This window comes from Calidris pugnax, unplaced genomic scaffold (genome assembly GCF_001431845.1).
Source record: "Calidris pugnax isolate Ruff unplaced genomic scaffold, ASM143184v1 scaffold63, whole genome shotgun sequence".
Taxonomy (NCBI): domain Eukaryota; kingdom Metazoa; phylum Chordata; class Aves; order Charadriiformes; family Scolopacidae; genus Calidris; species Calidris pugnax.
Window position 1 is genome coordinate 7,647,153 of NW_015090852.1, and position 21,332 is coordinate 7,668,484.

At 36.0% G+C, this 21,332-nt stretch overlaps 1 long non-coding RNA gene across 3 annotated transcripts in view; it reads right to left on the minus strand.

Annotated features, from left to right (window-relative positions):
* Positions 1–21,332, minus strand: part of LOC106888809 — a 67,819-nt gene that overhangs the window by 37,390 nt on the left and 9,097 nt on the right. For 2 of the 3 annotated variants that reach the window (XR_001412206.1, XR_001412204.1), the window contains exon 2: positions 14,854–14,984. The exons of the other annotated variant lie outside the window; for it this stretch is intronic. This is a non-coding gene — a long non-coding RNA (uncharacterized LOC106888809). The remainder of the gene's footprint in view (positions 1–14,853; positions 14,985–21,332) is intronic. 3 annotated transcript variants of the gene reach the window in all.

Here is a 21,332-nt window from a genome sequence, read left to right on the forward strand (position 1 = left end):
TTTTTTTTTTTTTTTTTTTTTAAATATATCTCTGCTGTTGGTAGTCCTTTCAGAGTTTGACCCCAGAACTACGGGTCCTTCTTTTGCAGTGTTTCTGGAGATCAGGCAGTCAAATCACTCTTGTTCTATGTGTTTTGCTTTCTGGGAGTGGAGTACAGGAGGAGAGTGGGATCCACTTTATGAGAATTTGAAGGAGGAAAAAAAAAGTATCAGTAAGAGGATCAAAATGGTAGATGCAGACTTTTTTCACGTCTCTGTAGTGAGCCATCATTTAGCAGCCCTTTGTGCTCGCAAAACGAAAATGTGACAGTGGGTTTAGTCTGGTTGAGAATGGAGACCAAATGGGAATAGCTGTGCATGAGGAGGATGGCATTTTATCAGAGCAGATGAGAGGATTTTGTAGCACCAGGAATACGAGATGAGGAGGGACTGAATGATGGTTGGATGGTAAAATGCATAAAAAGAACAAAAAGCGTTTAGATTCTATCTGGCTTTGAAGACTTAGAAAACGCCTGGACTTTCCAAGTGGGAGGATAGTGGGATCAGCCAAAGGGATGTAATAAATACTGAAAATGGAAATTAAATGTAAACTTGTAACTAAATATGTAATGGTCAAGGTTTGTTCTTGTGTTCTCCACCCTTTGCCCCAGATAGAATAAGGAGAATAAGGCTGTTTTTCAGTATAATCTTTGTTTTTTCACATGTTGTTCTTGACTGCCCCAATCCCTGTATAATGATCAATGTCGATACCTTAGAAGTGGTTTTATTAGTTAGTCAAAGGATTACCAGCCCTTTGTTTCTTAAGCCTATCACCAGAGCAATCTTCAGCAGCAGACAGAAGGGAAAGCAAGGGCTGTGAGGCAGCACAAGGCTGCAGAGTAAAAACTGTGCCACATCCTTGTGGCATGGGTCTGGGTGGGCAGGGGAGACGTGGCAGTGCATGGCTGGGCTGAAGGGAGCGGAGGAACGCGAGGGTGAGGAGAGGTAGAGAGTGGGGCTCTCTGCAGGGCACGGGGGCCCTGGGAGTCCTCTTGTAGAGAGCTCTCAGCAGTTATATCTTATGCTCAATCGCAAGCCTGTCAATTCAGGGCATTAATCATATTTTTAGAATTTTCATTAAGTAATGTCGTCTACGTTTTTTGTACTGTATAAGAGTGTTGGTGGAAAGACTGGAAGACTTCCGTTGAATTCAGGTGGCTCTGCCACCAGATATGTAGAAGCAGGCTAAAGAAAAGAAAGAAGGGCTATCATAAGCAAAGAATTTGTAAGAACCCTACATGTCGACAAGCAGTAATTATCAGAGCTGGGAGCATTTTGAAATCCTTACTGATGACTAAACCTCCATTTTACATCTCTGCTTCCCGAATTGCCAGCCTAGTGGGAGCTCAAGCTACTTTTGCCACTGAGTTGTAATGGATTGGAAACACACTTTAAATATTTTATAGTTTTTTATCTTATATGCTGTTGTTGTAATTATCACTTTTATTTTTAAATTAGTGAGAAACTTGAATCGTCTGAAATCTTCCCGCCACCGGTTGCACTTTTCCCCAACTTTCTGACTAGTTTCAAAGAGAAACCACGTTCTCGCTTTTTCTTCTGCTCTGCTTGCCTGTGTTCACCTCGCTGCTGATCTTCCTGCTCACAGACAGACCCATTCCAACTCAGTGATGAGTGCCAGTCACGATAGCCTAACAAGCCAAAAGTAGTAAACTTGCTATGAAAAGCTTGCAGACTTGGAAGTGCTTAGGTGCCAGGGCTTTAAACTTGTTGCAGCTTTATTAATGACACCCTGGGGGAAGAATCTTTTAGTAGTAAACACATTCAAACAGATTTGAGCCACAAAAGCTGAATTTACTTTGTTTTAGTGGCTTGTGTATTATGGCACTATCAGGAGAAGATTTCAAGCAATAGCAGTGAACTCTTAGCTTGGATCATGTTGAACTGAAGGTTCTCCATGACTGAAAACGTTTTTCCAGCTTTATGGGAGATTACCCCCTCCCACCCCTTTAGCACTTTGCAGTTTAAACAGAGCTGTGTGTTAAACAGCATTTGTTGAACCTACTGAATAATCAAATATGATTTCATTTTTCCTTGAAACATTCATTCCTGCTCTGCTTTTGAAATGACACACGTGCCGGCGTGCTATTCTTCTCCCCAGTAGTTTCTACATGAAACCTATTTTCCCTGAGAAAATGGAATCTTTGTGTCTTTGTCTCTTCACTAGCTTTCAGGCATGTTTTGGCAGGAGCTCTGACTGTCGAGGCACTGGAGAGGAGGGGCCTTGCACTCATTTGTCAGCTTTTGCATCTGTAATTTTTGTCCACTCAGCAGTACTGGAGGGGCTTAGGAAAGGGGAGAGCTCATAGCTGTTGAAAGTCAAACTCTTGAAATAATTGCTGGACTGTAACCATTTGGGAAAGGGGGAGGTGGGGGGGCAGAAACTATCAATATTTCAGCTAAAAACAGCTTTAGGTTTAAGGTTTTAGCAACTCCCCATTTCATGTAATTGCATGCCTTTCCCCCATATATCTATACAGGCAACAGTACTGTGTTTATAGGCTTGTTTATTGTGTGTTGATAAACTGGCTTTTTTTAACTGTGATGAAAATTATTTCCATGGTGCTCAAGACCTGATTGTTTCCAACCAACAGCTTAATTTAAAACATTTAAAGTCTTCCCTAACTTTTGTCCTAATCCTCTGCTGCAATCTTCCTTTACGGGCTGTGAGCTTTCATCTCCTTGTGTAATGTAACCAAACAGAAAATAGCTAACTTTTTTTTTTTTATTGGAAGACAGATCCCTTCATACTAAAGAAAGCACTTCTCCTCTTTAGCTTTTTATGGAATATTAACATTGATCTCTCCTTCTCGTTTCAGTAGGCTATTTAAGCTTAGGACTCATACTGTGAGCTGTTAATTAATCAGTGTGACAGATGAAGAAAGTATCCAACTATGAAAGAAAACCTTACTTCAGTGACTAACAATAAGGATGTGAGCCCCAGTGATTTAAAGGATTTTTTTTTTTTTTTTTGGATGGGTGATAAGGAGTCTTAAGCTGTTTGAGGTAACGATGGGGTTTTTAGCTCAGTTTGTGTCTCTGTACAAACATTAAAGGTCTCATCAATATTTTGTCTTGAAAAGTCTAGACAGGAGTTAAAAGAGCCTCTCCTACAGTTTGAAGAGATCCTGTTTCCCATAATTAATAACAGGAAGCAAGTAAATAAGGCTTTACTGACAAATGAAACTGCAACAATAACATGTACCCAGAAACATTAGCTCCTAGCTGAGAAATCTAGCTGAGGTCTGTTGGTTTTAGTGTACAGGAAAAGATTGCTGTAGAAGCGCATTAGAGCTTTGCTCAAGTCGAATTCAGTTATGTGATAGCAGACTAAAAGTCCAAAAGTAACGATAATGCATTTTAATTGTTGAGAGTGATTTCTGACCTTTGTTTACATCTGTGTTATAGCCCAAGAACTCTCCCCCCCGTCATTATTTGAAACTCTTTGAACTCAAAAGAAGATTTTCATGTTTATTTAAAAGCTAACAGAAGGCATTTCAGACATTTCCTGGAACAAACTGTATGTATTTTAGGAAGATAAGAAATGAAAGGAAACTTGAGGAAAAGCTTTTAATTTTCTTCCTTTTTGAAGACTGTATTTTCCCTTCAGATACCTTTTCAGAAAGTAGTTTAAACGCTTCCCTTCCCCCCCAATTCCTCTCGTTAAAACCAGTTTAACAACAAAAGGAGAGTTAGATCCTTGCCTCTTCTGTACCAGTATAAAACTAGGGAAGTGTTTATCTCGCTGAGCTGCAAAGGTCATTTCAGTAACTCCACATTGCAATGACAAAAACTCTGTCTTACCCTTGCCTGCCATACTTATGACTTTGGCTTTTGGGTTACATTTTGAGGGGGGAAGGACCCATTGAAAGGGGAGGAAAAGGAGGCGGTTTCTTTCTGTGTAGTTGGGAGGGCAGTTGTTTTCCTAGGGAACAGCAATGATTGAATGTAATATTCAGAAGCAGTGGAAAGCACATTTTGCTCCGTATTTGTGCTGGACCTGAAGTCTGAGTTTGTTGAATTATGGGTTCATCATCTGGCACGTTGACTATATGATACAACTGTGTAATGCAGACTGTATGTCATCTTAGTGCTGACCTTGAAAAGAGAAGAAAACTGAATTTCTTTCACTGATTCTTAGATACGCTAGACAGTAAATTCCTACTTTAGCCATTTAATTCACAGTTAACTACTAGAATTTTTTTATTTTCCCTGTAGAAAGCCCAACGTCTCATCTACTAAAAATGACAAGATAGGCTAAAATGAGCCTGTTTGTAGAGCTAATTTTTTTCCTTTTCTGTATGTTTTAGAAGATTAACAGCCGTTGCTGTACAGGAGGATGGCGATGAATACTAAATAGTCCATCCATAAGGCATTTTGGAAGGAATTCAGTACATTCAAAGAAGATATCCCAACATAGTATCCCATAGCTTTGTTTATTTTTTCCACTATCTGCAGCTAATACTATGGAAGCAATAGACTATATCCAAATAGATGATGCAGTGTTTATGATACTGTATCAGGTTAAAATATTTACTGGCAGAAGATCTTTTACTGTTGACTGATAAAATGAGATATTTGAGCACATGTACCTAACTTTAAGCACAGGCTTTTTCTATTCAACTCAATGAGACTATATATTTCCATAGTTCATAATTGGGCTTCTGTTACTTTCTAAATGTATTTCTTTCCCCTGTTAAGTGCTGAGTTCTGTCATCTGGAATCTTATATGCCAGTACCCAGCTAGACTTACAGCTTTTAAATGAGACAGCTTATGGAATATGGTGCTACTTGACACAAGGGCTTGGGCTCTTACTGCAAATAAATATCTCAAATGTCACTTCAAATGACTATTGTAATAGGAAAAAGCAAAAAAAGACAACTGTTGAAGGTACGCTTTCATGATAACTTTAAGGTACTATGTCAAGCTTTTCCCTAGCTCAGAATTGTAATAACTAGTCCATTCCTGAGAGAAGTTTGTTGTGGACAAGGTGCGTTTTCTTTGTCACAAAAAGTTACATTACACAGCAAAGCTTTGAGGAAAATTGTGTGAATTTTTCATTTATTTGGGACCTTTGAAAATCAGGTGTTTATATGCTGCACATAATTGATCTAGGGTTAGAAATTTCTCTAATTTAAAAGGAAACAATATACAAGTCTTTCTAATACAATTTGAGTCTGTTCAATTGCACATCCCAGAATTTTCATGTCAAGCCTAATCTTTGTATTCAGCTTTTGGTTTTTGCATAACTAAGGAGAAAATTTTCATGTTTAGGCTACTGCTTTAGAAAGAAATGTGATCCATCAGTGGACAGTTTGAATTCTTTGAATTGTCAGATTATACATTACAGGTGTTGTGTGCACTGATACAAGTAGATTGATCAAATACCTATTTCAGAGAAATGAACAATTATAGTAAATAGTAGAGTAGGGTAAATTAAAGTTCTTATATAAAACCAGAATATAGACCCAGCTTAATCTAAAAGATGCTAATATAAAAAACTGCAGTCTTAGCAAGATTGGGTATTGGTAGCAGAATTCTGTAATCCTAAACCTTATAGTTATGTAGTTTCCAAGAGAAACTCTCTTGATAACTAGGAGTTTCCAGGGTATTATCTAGCTTTGCTGTTTAAGCGGTGTTGGAAGTATCATCTTGTGCTGCCTTCTGACAGAATGAAGGCTGGTTTTTATAGGATATTATTCAAAGCCCACTCTGTTAAAGCCACAAGGTTCAAAGTAACTGTAGGTACCCTGATTATACCACACCTTCTAACATAATATTTCTTTCTGTCCTTTAGGATTTTTAATTGCTTTGAGTATATTTTAATTTATATGTGTTCGTGATTGGCCCTGATACATTCTTTCTCCAGCATTTTAAAATATTTTTGACTGTCTAACTTACTCAAAGGTAAATAGAAGCTTATTTCTGATTCAGCGGTAGGCTCCTTATAAGCAACCTAACTAGAATAAAAGTGAAGAAAAACATATTTGCATTCAACTTCTAACATTAAAGTTTCTAATTACATTCCAGACTATTATTTAAGTATTCTAAAGTTTTATTTTTATAGTGCTTCACGTTAGGGTAAGAACTGTTTTGCAAACCCCTATAATTCACAGAAATTAGGAAACTCTGCTTGTTTCTATTATGCAGTAACCTAATTTTGACACACGACTTAAAGAAAGAATCCCCATTCATCCTCCTTTTAAGTGAAATAATGATTACATAGGTGAAAACATTGTAAATTACTGCAAATGTATGAAAGTAGGTGCATGTAGATGGACTATGACTTAAAGACTTTGCCCAAAATGTTACTTTTAACATGACTAATATTGGCTGGCTCTTGGAAAGTTCACCCTACTGTGTGCAGGAGCTCTCCAGGCTGCCAGTAAGCAGTGCAAAATTAAAAATGTTCCAAGCTACCAGCAGGTAATAAAAACTATGGATTGCCAATAGGGTAAGTGAGTTCAGGCATTTACATTTCAAAGGTTGTTCGCTTTAGAGCGTCAATTAAAAAAAAAAAAGCTTTAAACTTTTGGTTTCTTGTTTGTTAAATATGCAACAGAAGATACTTGCTAACATTAAAAGAGTTTGAAAAATTATTATATTGTGTAAAGTGTCAGACACTTATTGCTGCATTTATTTCAGCAGAAAGACCTGGTTGACGCTATAGAGTAGAGAAGGCTTTTGGCTCTCTGAAGTCTTTGCCTCTGTCATACAACCCAAAACAGGTTGAGAAAGAGTGGCAATGCCCTGGGAGTCCTCACTGTGCTCTTGTTACTATAACAGTTGATAGTACTGTCAAAAAAACAAAAGAGACAAATGCCAATACTCCAAATACTAATTCTGGAAGGAAAGACTTTTGCCTTACATACAATAATAATTTAAAAACACAAGTAAAATTTCTTGCAATACCCATTTCAGCCATCAGAGACTCAAACTGACATGCACCACTGTCAATCAGAGGAGTAGTTATAACACATAGTAAGGAGTTGCACCTTTTTTTTTTGCAGCAGAGGAGTAAGGGGGAATACCTGCTAATGTTATTATTTCATGATGTCCTAGTTTAAGTTCAGACTCATCAAATCAATATGTATGATGTGCTTACTCTTTTAAACATGACTACCTGTATTTTTTTGAAAAGCCAGGAGATAGAACTATGTGATGATGAAGCTGGATTTTTTTTTTTGTTTACTTAAATGTTCTCATAAAGGTTTTTATACTGCTTCTTTCCAGAAACTTTATTTCTCCCAGGTAACCTAAATATAATGTGACCAGTTAAATAAGTGGATTTATTGGTTTGGGGTTTTTTTTATAGTAAAACATCTAGGGATATGGGATAAAAGTCAAGGATACTTTCCTTTTTTTTTTCCATAATGGGGATAATTTTCCATTCTCACAAAAGCAGATTCTATTTCCTTTTGTAGGGAGCCAGCACTACTTTTTTTTCTTTTTTGAAAGTTCTCATCTTTGATTAACTTGTATACTTGACATAGGTGTAGCAGAAACCTTCATTTATGATAAAGGAAGGGAGGATTGTTACGTAAGAAAGCCATAGACTTTACAATTTTTTTTAATTCTTTTTTTTTTTTTTTTCCCAAGCTTGTACAATACTTTTTCCTTGACTAAAGTTAATATAGGAAGTAGAACTGGTATGGCAAACTTGTTTCATGAGTAGATAAGTCGCACTATTCATAAAGATATTTTTAGTAAATAATTTTCTTCACAGTATGTTGAATAATATTTTTTGTGCATGCAATGAGTCTTGCTTTTGAGTTGTGTGGTACATACTGCCTTCATTTTACTAATTAAATTAACATATATAGACACCACCATGTAAATGCTCTGTGCCTTCAAGTTAGAACATGAAATGCTTTTCAATGTTTTTTTCCATCTTGTTTCACTTCCAAGATTTAAATCTGCTCTTCACCTTTAATAGGGTCACAGTTGGGAGGGGAATAAAATCCTATGGGGGCACCTATTGCTATACATCGAGTCTTGGTTGGTTGAAAGAATTTGGCCTTTATTTCTCTTCCTCCATCTCAAGTCTCTCTGATAATGGTGGCAGAACAGGGCATGCCCTGGCAAATGTTACTCCCACTGCAGATGCTATAGCCTACTGTAGCGACTTTGGCTCACTGAAGAGGTTTTAACAGATTATTTTAATTCTTTTTACTAGAGAAAAGTTTTAAAAAACAACATCACAACACTGAGTTCTGACGTTGCAGAAGAATGCTATGACTCTGCATTTTACATACATCTAGACAAAATTTCTCTGTAAACACAAGTAGTGAACTGAGATCCAGTCTGGGTTCTTTATGTTGCTTTATTTGATTGACTGTTAATAACATTTTTCCTCTCAAATCCCTGATTATATAGCTATATAGTGATTAATTCTTTAACAATCTTATGCTGATCCTTCTGCCTTAAAATGCATAGAGAACCTTCTATAAAAATCCATATAATAAAAAACCAATCAACAACATAAATTACCAGAATCATTTGAAGTATATAAAAACTAGAGTGTATTCAGGTTTTACTGTTGTTTTTTGGGTTTTGTTTGGGTTTTTTTCTTTATCTGGAGATGTCTAACCTTGATGAGACTCCCATGAAATCAGATTTAAGCCCAGAAGAAATTTTAGTCAATCTCCACCTTTAATTCCCAAGAGCAATGCCATATGCTTGGCTTGCACTTGATAGAGGAAGATATATCTATTTTAAATATTTGCGTAACTCTCTTTTAATCATATAAACCCTTCTAATTTTATGGGGGGTTGTCTTTGTAAAGAAAGAACTGTATATTTTGTTGGATGGTAGTCTTTTTTATGATACTCTAATAAGCAACCAACATATTTTTATCTTCTGAGGTTAAAAACCAACAAAAGTAAGTCCAGTACGTGATTTACAGTGAAATTTCTTTTAAGGGATCTGTCTTAAATATTAAGATAGCTCAAAATACATACAGGTTTTGTACTTCCTAGATATTTTTTTCTTCATTCCACACCTCAAATAGATCAATCTTTGCAGGTCCTCACAAGCATTCCCTATTTATTTTTTTTTCCAAAGGTATATCTAGCCCTCTTAAAAAGATTTAAAATAAAAAGTGAAGACTCTGGTAATAGTAGGCTATTCTGCTGAATTCCTGTGAAACCTGGAGGGTTTTTTTGTGAGAAGTCACCTGTGATGTCTGACATCCAAACAGCACATTTCCATGACTAGGAAAATGGCAGCCTGCCATAAGTTTGATAATTGTTGAAGATGCTTTTCAACAAGAGTAGCATCTCTTAAGACTTGTTATCTATAATACTATAAGGAAGGTTTCAAAGACCCAGGAAGAGGTTATCAAGTGCCCTTTGTCAACTACGCATTTGCTTAGCTCTGGCCAGAAGCAGAGGCTCACAAGATCTTTATCTTGTCTGGTTTGTTCCAGGTATTGCCTATTTTGTGATGACAAAATATTCTGGCAGCAAAAGAATTATTTTAAATACGGAACTGACTCTCTCATTCCTTTCCCTCTTCCCTCCCAAAGTGAACTAAAAAAAGTCCAAAAGTCATCCTTCCACTTCCCTGAATAAATTTGCATAACTTAACAATTGCAATTCTCTTTTAAAATACTGGAAAAGTGGATATGGGTCTGGGATATGATAGTTCTATTATTAAAATTAACTACTTTATCTGGAGGACTGGTTAGGGCATTTTAATGTTTTATTAAATGGTTTTATTGGGTATTTAATCTGAAAAAATTGCATAAGTAGTTGCACTTGTCCAAAATGAACCACAAGCTTTTTACTAGAAATTATGCAGTAGATACTGTTGCACATAGAGCTTCTTGCAAAAATTTCCCACATATTGTGCATTTAGTTCCTGTGTTGTTAATAATGCCAAGCAACTTTGAGGTACTTCTGGCCCATTATATTAAACACGAAATAACAGTGGGAGGCCACATTGTTGTTGTTGTGCTTGTATCAGGGTGAGATAAAGTAACATGACTCAATATGTTAAATACATGTGACAACTGAATGCTAGATTGCTAATTTATATGAAGTCCTTCATGTATAGAAATTAATCACTGTATGCCATTCATTCCTACTTTTTTAACTGGTGAACTGATAAATACACTCACTTTTCGAGCCCACAAAACTTTGAGTTCAAAACTAGTTCTGTTCCATATTAAATTTCACTGAAATTTAGGGAGAATGAAGAGATCTGTCTAAAATACTCAATTTGCTGCTGAATGGGAAACAGCTATTTTGGAGTCAATGTGTCTGGTTTTGACCATAAATTCCATTTTAATCCTTAGAAATGTTTTCTGGAGGAGTTTCCTTTAAAAATGGTACAACCCCACATGAAGTTTAACTTCATGAATCACCATCTTCCAGCTTGACAGAAAAGCTGATATCCAAAGACTGCACTACTTGCGAATTAGGAGTCAAACATGAAGTGAAATCTTCTTACGTTTTCGGTGAGAAGTGGCACTTGATCCTCGAGGCAAACAACTTCACTTCAACCTACATGACACATCACATCACATTGCTAACAAGAGCACTGGCAAGGCTCTAAGTTGAAATGCCACTTTCTGTTAAGTTAAAAGTAGGACACATTTTTTTTCATTTCTGAAAGTTCTAACACTTCATATAGTTCCTTTTGCAAATGAAAAATGGCAATGGGTTCTGTACAGAAGTGGTCTGTGAATTACAGAAAAGCAGCTTATGCTGAGTAGTGTGGCACAAGAAGATGCCAAGCATTTCATGAGAAGAGATTGCAGCACAGTCATGCGGAAATTAGAGCCCACAAAATTTAGTTATGCTAAGTCTCATTCTTAACTAGAGAGGAGGATGAATAAAATATAATTACAGTTATATTTTTTATTTTAACAGGGTCAACAAATATGGTGACCTTGTAGATTGTCAAGATACTTACAGAACCTGGGCAGAAAATACAGATAGAAAGAGAACATATGGGGTTTGTTAGTTTTGTTAACTTCGTATGTTTTCCTCAGTATCCTGATCTAGATTACCACTGCCAGGTTTTGAGGGTGATATACAACTGTGTGTATGATTTACCATATAAAATTGCTTAGATTCTTTTTTTATTGTATAGCAATGTCCAAAATAACCTCAATTAGATTTGATTTATAGTACAGTGAATAAAGGGAAATAATCTTAATATACCTTTCCACTGCCTGGCAGTCAGGCAGTAAGCAAAGAGGAGTTTCTCACATCACATGATTCTGAATCTGGAACCAGGAGCCCAGATGAAGCTGGGTCTCCTGCTGGCTTCACCAGTAACTTGTTCTTTCCTTTCCCAAGAAGGGGAAAAGGAAGCTTTGCAAAAGTATTTCAATCAATGCTAGTGGGTTTTATTTATTAGATATTTTAATGAAATTCTGCTGTTTATTTTGGAATTGTGTTCTACGTAAGGCTAGAAGCAACTAAAAGGCTCACCCATAGAGGTAATGGAATGAATGAAGAGAATTTTGGTGTTTCTTCTATAGTTTGATTAATTGCCTTGTTATACCTCTTTTTTTTTTTTTCTGTTTTAATGGCTTTGGCACAATTTCATTTTCAAGAGTTTGAATTAGTGGAAGAAAAAAAATAAGTGATATAAGATGTAGTGAGGAATCTAAGTCTAGCTCACAAAAGCTTTTGCTTATAATAATAAAGTCTGGAGTTGTAATTAGCTTTTTTTTGGAGAGGTTTTTCACTCCAGCTGCACTAGACAATACTCTGACTTGTAGTTAATACATACAGACACATCTACTTATTTTCCTTTGCATCACAGCACATGTACTTTCCTAATTGGATATTTGCCATTTATATGTGGAAAACAAGATTGTATTAGCAAGAGGGAGATTTCAAATGTCTGCAGTGCAAAAACGTCTTAGTTACATTAATGAAGGGAGATGAGATTTAATTTTGAATTTAGTTATTTGGATCATAACCTACTTAGAGCCTCCATACAGCTAGCCATGAGTTACAAATAATCAAAGTCCAATTTAGAACTCAGAATGCCCTTGGAAGACTTCATATTAGGACCACTCATTGGTTTCAGTTAATTGTCGTAGCTCTGTGTATACTTACACAGCAAGAGTATACTTATTCAATAAAGCCACTTATTTTTCTCTTAAGGCTGAAACTGAAATCAAACTGCTGAGATACTTCTGTGCCCCCAGTGTGGAATAGAATAGTGAGGGCATTCTGTTTTATTTATGAAGTTAAACATCGTAGGTAAGAGCAAGATGATTGAATACAGTGTTCTAAAAAATAAATACTCCTTGCTCGATATCCAGCAAGAGTATACTTATTCAATAAAGCCACTTATTTTTCTCTTAAGGCTGAAACTGAAATCAAACTGCTGAGATACTTCTGTGCCCCCAGTGTGGAATAGAATAGTGAGGGCATTCTGTTTTATTTATGAAGTTAAACATCGTAGGTAAGAGCAAGATGATTGAATACAGTGTTCTAAAAAATAAATACTCCTTGCTCTGTTCAAGAACTACAAAATTACCATTAATATCTCAGACTTTCTTGCAAATCAGAGAGACAACTAATTTACTAAAAAGAGTTCCATCAGGCGCTGTATTACTCTTAAATGGATGTATTGCTAATCTTGAGGACTATTTGACACCAACTTTGTGTTGTCTAGCTCGGCCAGCATGGTCTAACTTGCGGTAAAGCATTTGAATGAATTCTGTCTCCTTTGGAAACTCTTGCTACATCCTGAATTTTTCTTGCTACATCTTAAGTAAAAGCAATCATGTGTAGAACCAATTGTAACTCAATTGTCTGAGAAGTCAGAAAAGACTATTAAAAAAATCAAATTGTGCAAAATGCTTCTATGGAACCAACAATATTTAACCAACTGCCTAAATTCTAGAAGACAGGGTTTTTTCAGTTGTTCTTCTTAGGCAAGGATCTTACATGCTTTTCATGTCTTAAGGCTACAAAAATCTAAAATACTTTAAAAAATTTTTCAGGCAGGCTCAGTTTAAGACTTCAGTTTCCTGAAGTCCCTTATTTCAGTGTCTCTCTTTCCGTTTAGTGCATGACAAGTGCTTGTAGTAATTCAGGTGTTATAGAGGATGGAGGGAGGTACCTAACATTTTCTATGTTAATAATTACAGACAGAAAAGGATTGTGTATTTTGGAGACTCTGTGCCTGCCAACATAGGGAACTGAATGAATAGGTTTTGAGTACTCAAAAGTAATGCTTTTCTCGACAGACTACTTGAATCAGACAAACAGACTCTGAAGACTTTCTGACACAGGCTGTTTGCTATAGCTTGCGTGAATCTGAGCTGAATGAGTTCTCAACCAGAATGACTTGAAAAGAGTTGATAGAAGTGTTGCCAAATGAAATGAAATGAACAATTCTCTTAGTTCTATAAAATCAAGGTGGTCATCAATGAACACAGTAACTAATATGTTAATGATTTAATTATTAGAGATGGTAGGAACAGTGGGACACTATATTAAAAACAGCAAAGTTTGATCATCTCTATTCCAATCTTGCATTTTATAGTTCTTATCATGAATTTGGGAGTTCAGTATCTTCTCTTATGTAATCATCTGGAAGTGACACTGTTGAATTCTCAAATCTACTGGTTCAACAATCTATATGATCTCCATAAGTTTAAATAAAATCTCCAGCTGGTACAGCTAACCTTCAACCCTGTTTTGCAGTGAACTTAACCAGGTTGTCCCACAAGGATCTCATTCACTTCCATAAAGTAAACCAGAACCCTTTTCTTCCTCCCATGCCTGTTCCATTGTCAAATACGGTAGTCCTGATCCTCTATATAGATTTTGTCAACTGAAACAACACAGCAGGTAAATAAATTTTCCAGACAATGCAAAGTGATATTTTAAGCATCATCGGTAGCTTCTTCAATACTTTTGATTTAGGTGTTGGTGTGAAAATCCTTATGTCATGAGATCCACTTAGCTTTTTTTGCTTACTTTTGTCTAACTTACTTCAGCCTGTGAGCTGGCTGGTTATTATGGTGGCACTAAAGAAAGGATACATTTCAACAGAGTTCAGGAAAAGTTGGATGGTGTAATTTAATCTCCTTTATCAGCCTCCACAGAATAAATTTTGTCTTTTCTCATCAGTGAAATCTATAATGTCTTGTTACACAGCTCTGACTCTGGCTTCACAGCTTTGAAGATAAACTAGTCCCTCTTCCTGGTCCAGTTGTAGGGACTTTTGATGAGAAATCCAATCTTAAGTCCCAAAATAAAATGTGAGTTGAGATTCAGCAATGTGATTTAAAAATGACATGACCACAGACGGTGTACAAATTAAAAAGCATGTTTTCCCTGCTTCATTACCCTAAAAAGATGTTTCTCTCCCAAATCTTTGTATTTACTTCCCCATCTTCTTGTTCTAGCAGGTAAAATCACTTCACTCTCCAAAGTACTTCGAAATGAAGTAATCTAATTTTATTAGGTGGCTTAAATACCTGGAAATACTTAAATACCTGCTTTTATTTGAGGCTTCTATGATTCTTTCTAAGTCTGAAATCAGTTCTATGAAGCTCTCATAATAAGTCACTTAGTGAATATTTGCTCCTACCAGGGATCCTTTAATAAATACAGAAAATACCTGTTAAGATCAGTGTTACAGCACAATGGGTCAATCACCCTTATGAAGAATTAAATGGAAAATAAGTATTTGAATAAGAAATGTTATTAACTGAAATTTGAATTTTTATTAAAGAGGAGAGAGAGAAATTAGATGATCTTTCAGCATCACTGAGACAGATTAGTGCTGGTCTGCTGAAGAAAACGCTTACTCACCGTTTGTTTTGAAGAGAGACTTTGTAGATTTTGCTAATCTCAGTGAAAGGTAGAGTTACCACCTCTGGAAGGCAAAGGTGCCCAACTTCCATTTGCCTCGCAGCAAACTTCTGCATTTGTTTTTAAGCAATCTGGAAGTAATTTGAGGATGAAAATAATGAGTATTCTCATGAAAAAGTCTGTCTTAATGTTTCTTTTCACTGCCATGTTTAGGAATTGTGTTCTTGATTTATCAAGATAGGTATTATGATAGGTAATAATGGGAATGGCACTGTATGAGGGAGACATTGTCTGCTTGTCATTCTTAGAGTAGGATAAAATGTGAGGCTTTTCTGAGGCTATTGGAACTAAGTTTTCAGAACATTAAATGTTTTGACTTTTAACTAAAAGGTTGAGTTCTACAGTGCCACCATCTTTTAAAGATTAAATCCACATGGCACTGTATGGAATACAATATCCATTGTTCATACTTCTTGAATGACTTGGAATCATGTGTTAACATGATGAAACCAGATGGGATGTTCAAACACTAAACTCCATTCAATGCTAGCCAGATGTCTTTCCTGGAGGATGGGGGAGGGATCCTCCAAATAGGAATTTCAGAAAAGATATTGACTGTCAAATTTTGAGCAATTGAGTCAAGTGATAAATATGCTCTATTGGTTATTCAGTAATTGCTTATCTGCTTTTAGGTAAGCTTGGTCTGATCTCATCTTAATTCCTGGTTTAGGATGTGGATGTATCATCTGATCCAAAATGTGGGTGGTTGTTTTGTTTAGGTTTTTTTCCCCAACTTAAACAAGTAAGGAAACATAAAATTAACTTGGCAAATACACTGGGAGATACACAGTTTGCTTTTGTGGCTCAACTAGCACTTTACAAGGGAAAAAAATGGAAAAAGAGGGCAGTAGAGGACAAAGTAGGTAAGTCAAAAGCAAACTGCAGAAATGTAGCACTAAATTAAAAAAAAAAAGGTTGCCAAGTGGCTAGCAGACACTCAGAAAGGTTGTATCTCTAAATTAGATTAACAAATTTTTTCTATAATGAGCCAGCTATACTTGTAGCAAAATTGCAGAAAATGCGTGGCTATCTTCTTGTGTCTTAAAAAACCAAACCAAAACAAAACCTCTTCAACTATGCTACCTTTGACTCTTACACAAATTCCACTGCAGTGGGCTTGCAACAGTGTGGAGAGACTGTAAATATGTTTAGACAGCTGGTACAGTCTGAGGCCTTATTAAGGAAATGGAAAACAATACAGAAAGTCTTCATTCAGAAATATTCTCATATACAGTAGAAAGCCCAATATCTTTCAATGCAGAATGCCTTTTTCAGTGAATCTTATTGCTTGTCATGAAATAAAGTATGAGTTTTCAAACAGAACAAATGAGAAGTAGGTCTCCCCCACATTTCTCTTTCACGCTATGTTAACCTCACTTATTTTACATTTGTGCGGTAGAAGAAATGCCAGCCAAGCTAAGTTTCTAAATTAAAAAATACTGGATGACAAATCTTTGGCAAGGAGGGATGCACAATTCTAGTCTTCACTATGCTTGCCACCTCTTGTTTTAGAGAGCTAAGGAAAAAAGGAGCAGGAAGCTCATTAAGATCTTGTAGCCAAAGGCCACAACTCCCTGTCCCATAAAAGTCTCAAATTTTCTTGACTGTGCTCTCCCTTTGCAATGTCCAAAACATGCAGTCAATCCCGAGGGCATCCAGCAGGAAATAATTGCTGTCTGTTCTGTGTAAATCCCAAAGAAGGGAAGAGAAAGATAGGACACAAGCACTGCATAGTGTGTTGCCCAGCAGAGGGGCTTTGGAGGAGAACAGACTAGAGAGCTAAGTCTTAATGCAGTAAAAAGTTTGCGAATTCAGCCAAGTCCCTCTGGTGATTTCAGTAGCCTTGATGTTCTCCTAATCTGTGTGCAAGGCATAAGAGATCTACCAGAGATCTTCATGTGTTGGAAACGCACAATGGAGTCCTAACCCATTCAAGCCTGCTGGGATCACGTTAAATGTGATCCCCTGTGATAGTTGCTACAAAACGACCTGCGTGGGTACAGGTGTGTTATTGTGTCCCTTGTGCAACCAATTCAGTTATGTGACCATGAAATATGTTCATGAACTTGATGCACATTCAGTGTTAGTCCCCATTTCCTTTGACCTATTTCTTTCTTACAGTTCAGGATTTTTTCAGTTGTACAAATCTAAACCAGTATTTCAGCAAAAAAGTCGCTAATTCCTCTTTGAAAAGGACATGAACTTTATCGGTTTTTTATGTAAGTCAGGTTTCGTTTCCTCCATTAACGCGATCAACAGTTTCTATTTATTTATTTATTATGGAAAAGATCTTATTTTATCAAATTTTGTTACTGACCCTGAAAAATTCAGCTTGAATACTGGTACTGATAGAATAGTCATGATGAATGACTCTCTAAATGATGTTATATAAACTTTATTCCATGAAATATGCATATAAAACTGGCAGAGGATATTGGTTAGAGGAATCTTTTTTCCTCTTTTTTTTTTTTAGCAATGTGTTTTGTAGAATTGAAATGTGGATTTAACCATAAAATAAAGCAATAAAATTTAATAATAATAAACAAATAAAAAAGGAAAACACATGTCACCAACAAGGTGAGGAAAGAAGAAGCTTAGATTTAGAAACAAGATATCAGATGAATCCCAGAGATTGAAATAACAATGTCCCATATTTTGATTTACTGAAATTTCAGGAGACAATGCTTGCTTTACCATACTATATTGCTTGTCTGTAATTTTGCAATTAGGAAAATTATGAAAGAGATATTAAACAGTTTGCCAAATAAGAATTTGAGGTTTTCACTAATAATTTAGATGTAGATTTGAAGTCTTAATCTTTCCTTTGTCAATTTAATAAAAATATTTATGTATCTTTGAAAATGAACTGCCTCACAAAAAGGCACTATTTTACTTGCGTTTATGCTTTTAAGTAAAATAAAAGACCCTCATCCTACCTGGAGTAACTTTTCATATTTATGTCAACTAGTTTGGATTTTTACACCTTACGCACTCTTTGCAGAGGGATACAGAGATTGCGGACAGAGTGGCTTAAAGAAGCGGGTTGGATGGAGGTAGAAGAGATGACTTAGAAGCAGGTGACCAACAAATGGATTTCACAAGGGGAATCTATCTCTAGTTTTAGAATTTTGTGATCTAATGCTCTGGAGCACACCTGAGCTCTGATCCTGACGGTGCACAGGATCTGGAAGGAAAGATTTCTTCTCTGCTATGCGTATGATGTATTAGGGAGTCATTTACTGGAAGAAAACTGATTTTTAAGTGTTACGCAAGACTGAAGTATTATATAAGAATTACAGAAGGAGACACCTGGTGTTTCTTTTGGGTTTTGTTATGGCTTGTTTCAACTGACATAGAAGGAACTTTGAAACCAAGCACAAATCAGGGATGGTTTGCTTTAATTTCCTTTCTTCAGATAAAATGTGTAGTGAAGGCATTAGGACTGATTGTAAGTTAGAGAATAACGGAAATATGCATTCACAGAAAAAGCAAGTTCAATCGACAATTTCCTGGATTTTAGGTGCAGTTATTGCATGTAGAAGGAGCTGATAGTTCATAAGGGTAAATGAATGAAGACACAAGGATAGTGTTTTGCTTCTAATAAGCTATATTTTTTTTTTTTGTGCAGATGTTGGTATGGTGTGTAACAACTGTAACAAATCATTTTAGATTTTACCGAGAATAAGCTTTATATGAGTCTTCTCTGAAAGACAAGATTTTGATGTTCCAAAATAGCAGAAGACTAAATGAATTTATATTTTTGGTTACCTATTTTTTTCTCTACTTAGATTAGAAAGTTGAATTCTTTCAGTTTTATTCAATTTTATACTTGCAAATCGTTGTCAAATCAGTTGTTTACAAACATGACAAAAACTTAATCTCAGACTGCAGTTATGAAAAATATTCATAGTAGCCACCTAGAGCAGGACAAATGAAACCATGTTTTCCAGACGAAGGATTCTGAAGTTAGCTCTAAGTGTAAGTACCCAATGGCTGCTTCCATTCATACACAGCAACCTCAAAAGTGATGATCTTGATGAGATAGTAGGAGAAAACAGTGTGAAAGATTACTTAATTCTGTTTGTTTCAAGTCCGACTCTTCAGTGCTATATATTTCCTTCACAGAAACAATGTCTGTTTTCAGTCTACAGAAGCAGTTGAATTCTCAGCTGTGCGAAAAATACAATTATGACAAGTACACTTGACCTTCAGTGAAATTAAGGAGAGTACCACCTGCACTAAATATGTCTTGTAAACAGTGTCAGGAGCAAAGGGATACAGTCTGGCTAGAAATCAAATCCAGTTGCATAGCTTACTACAATAAAAACATTTCAGGTTGCTTTAAAGTTTTGACTTCTAATTGTACCCTTCTCTTAAACAAGGAGTGTTGTTGAGTTGTTAGCAGCTGCACTGTGAACAGGAGCACTGTTTGTACTGAGATAGAGCTGCCCAGCTCTAGCAATAGGCTGTCACGCAATAAACAACTTTTCATATTTTTTTTTCTTTATTCTCTTGTAGCACAAATGTTACAAATAAAATCAAAGAACGTAACAAAACTGTTTCAGGTCACTTCCCAGAATGTTTTGATCCCTTGACCTGTGCCTATCCCTAGAATAAACTAGTGTAGTAAGATGCATGAAGTAAAAGGTATTTTTGTTTTAAAGAAAAAACTCCTCCAAAACCAGACCCCCTAAAACTATCTAGATAATGAAAATGGCTTAAATTAATTTATCTATAGATGTCATAGGGAAACTTCAAAATATTCTTTTAGAAAGATGCAATATAATGCAGGCTGCTTGTCATAACTGACAGACAATCCAGTAATATAAATGTTTTACTCCAGATCCAAGCATATCTCTGTCAGGGAAATTCTCGAAATGTAAACCCACAGCAGACCTCTTTTTATGCAAGTCTCACCGTGAAGTAATACTGTAGCCAGAAGAGGTGTTACCCTGGGTTATTTTGGCTAGACTGTTCTGACTGGTAAGGTTCTCCATAAAGACTACCTGCTGCTATTCACCTCTTTTAAACCAATCTTTTTCCTCTTTTCCTTTAACATAATGAGTATTTTGCAGCGTAGCTTAGAGAGGAAGGAATGTGGGGGAAGTCAGTTAGTTATTTAAAGCCTTGAAGTGTCTAAATCATAATTTCTAAATTTTTTTTAGGCGTAGTAAGCTGGTATGGATCACTAAGTGCAGGAAATGTTTACTGGACAGTCTTGTATTTCCAGTATGCTTTATAGCATAATCTACAGAGTGCATTTTAGTACACGGTATCACACGGTGGAAAACTTATGGATCTTAAATACCAGGTCCACATCTGAAGAAGCTGTCGGTCCAGCAACACAATTTGAATGGGGAAAATGTGTTCCTTACCCACAGTGGCAGGAAATACCCGTGGTAAGCTTTTTTGGAAATAGCAAGAAATCTGTAATGGTCTCAAAGATGATGGTACCCAGCTTATGCTTTCTCCCCAGCAAAATCAAATTGCAAGCCTTCAAAAATCTTAGCAACCATCTACTAAATATAAAGCATAGATGAATAAACATTACATATGTGTGTGCCGTCTTTTATATTATCTGCATCACTGACAGCTGTAGAATTTATAGCATCTCATATTTAATGTACATTTTACTACAATCGTTCGTTATTTTTGTAAATTAAAATTGAAAATATACAGACCTTATGTAGTTTAGCTCTTTTTTATAATGACTCCGTAAAACTGTTGTGTTTTTCTTTAATTATATTGGGACTGATATTAATTTTAATAACCATACAAGAAATCAATTTATTTCTGAGGAAAATCAGCTGAAGTGCCCTGGCTGTTTTGTAGCAATGGGTTCTGGTTTTGTCTGCCATTTCCATAGCAAAGTGAATTAATTTAACAGAGATCAATAACATTACCGGCGTACGTTGCATACTCCTGCTATAATTCACAGTGCTGGGGACTATGTGACATGAGTTTAAACTTTATCTTGCTGTATAGAATTATGCAAATAGCATACCCTTACAAAGAAGCTTTTGTTTTTGTTAATTTAATTCAGTAACAACTAATAACAGAAAATGTGTAAAACAAATCATTGTGTGTTCTTAGGATAAAAAAATGTGCTAAGCCTTGATATTGGATGTGTGTAATGATGTTGGTTGTTGTGTAAAATCCTCTGTGCACTTTGCAGCGTGTGAAACCTGCACAAACTTTCCAATAATGTTAAAGCACTTGCAAAAATGTTGCACCTGGAGCAGGGAGGAGTGAAGAGGGCAAAGGTCAGTATTAGGCATTAAGACACTGACTAAACAGACTTTACACTCGGTGAAAAGTCCAGACAACCCCTGCAGTGTCATCTTACAACTCTGGTTTTCTTCTTTTCAGGACATAGTAATCCATAAATACACTCAAGTCACCAGCAGCTTAGCTCTTCC